We start from the raw sequence: 1594 nt of genomic DNA on the forward strand, positions 1-1594 counted from the left end.
CTGTTACTGGCACTAAAAAAGACATAAAGACCAATGGGACAGAACAGAGAACATAGAAGTCGACCCTAACCATTATGCTCAATTAATATTTGACAAAGGAGGCAAAAGCATAGAATGGAGTCATACAGTCTCCTCAATAATTGTTGTTGGAACCTGCATGGCAGTCAGGCCTAGGCAGGGCGGGGTAGGTGGGGCCGCGGGGCGGGGCGGGGGCGGGGCAGGGCACTGGGCTAGGACTTGGCTGGCACAGGCACCTCACAGGAGACTCTTGCCCTTCCCACTGGGTCTGGGGCCTCCGGGCAGGGCCCCATGGAGGACCTTAGCCTGGACAGCTGCAGAGAGGAGGACGCGGTGCCGGGCGCCAAGGGGTGGCCCGAAACCCAGGCGAGGGAGCCCTTCCGCGTGACAACATTCACCATGGAGGCAGGTGTCAAGCTAGGGATGCAGGCCATTCCCCTCGCCACCGCCTGTGCCATTTACCATAAGTTCTTCTGTGAGATCAACGTGGACGCCTATGACCTCTACTTGGTCGCCATGTCTGCCCTTTACTTGCCTGGCAAAGTGGAAGAACAGCCCCTACGAACCCGTGACATCATCAACGTGTCCAACAGGTACTTCCACCCGGGCAGCGAGCCCTTGGAGCTGGACTCCCGATTCTGGGTGACCCGGGACAGCATTGTGCAGTGCCAGCTCCTTGTGCTGCAGGTACTGAGCTTCCAAGTCTCCTTTCAGCACCCACACAGGTACCTGCTCCACTACCTGATTTCTCTAAAGAACTGGCTGAATCCTTACAGCTGGCAACGGACTCCCATCTCCATCACTGCCTGGGCCTTGCTGCAGGACAACTACCGCGGGGGGCAGTGAGTCTGGTTCCAGGCTCAGCACATAGTGGTGGCGGTGCTACACCTGGCCCTGCAGGTCTTAGGAGTCCAGGTGCCCGCCGAGGCCGAGGCAGAGAAGCCATGGTGGCAGGTGATTAGTGACGACCTTACCAAGCCAATCATTGATAACATTGTGTCTAATCTCACTCGAATTTATACCATGGACACAGAGATCCCCAAAGGCCCTGGCCGAGGCCTGTCCAAAGAGAAGCCTGGGACACTAGGCTGCCAGGGGACGGAGCCACCACATTGCCCTGACGGCCGGTCCCCAGAGCGCTGGCTGGGAGGACTGGTTTTGTGCTGCTGGAGACAGGCAGGTGAAGGCGATGACATGCTGCCACTTTGATTCTCAGGCTTTGACTGTCCCTGGCAGACAAGTTCCTGATGGTGATGGGCGCTGCACCTCCTGCGGGCAGAAGCGTGCTGCGGGCGGCTCTGAGGCCTCCGGGTCTGCTTTTGTCCTTTGAAAGGACGCAGACTACAGCAGAGGTTTGGGATCAGTGGAAGGAAAATCAAAGAACAGAACGGATGGGACTGTGCCCCAGGGGATTTTTTTAAAGGCCAGGTTTAGAGAAAGTATGACTCAATTAACATAGAGGAAATTTTATTTTGTTTCATTAAAGATATTACATAGCCAAAATAAAAACATAATAATAATTGGTGTTGGACATGTAGCACAGATACATGCAAAAAAATTAATCTAGACCACCAAC

The 1594-nt window shown here is 54.8% G+C and overlaps 1 pseudogene; it reads left to right on the forward strand.

Annotated features, from left to right (window-relative positions):
- The first annotated feature begins 299 nt into the window (after positions 1–299).
- Positions 300–1227, forward strand: LOC132225648 (cyclin-Q-like; annotated as a pseudogene).
- The last annotated feature ends 367 nt before the right edge of the window (positions 1228–1594 follow it).

This window comes from Myotis daubentonii, chromosome Y, assembly GCF_963259705.1.
Source record: "Myotis daubentonii chromosome Y, mMyoDau2.1, whole genome shotgun sequence".
Taxonomy (NCBI): domain Eukaryota; kingdom Metazoa; phylum Chordata; class Mammalia; order Chiroptera; family Vespertilionidae; genus Myotis; species Myotis daubentonii.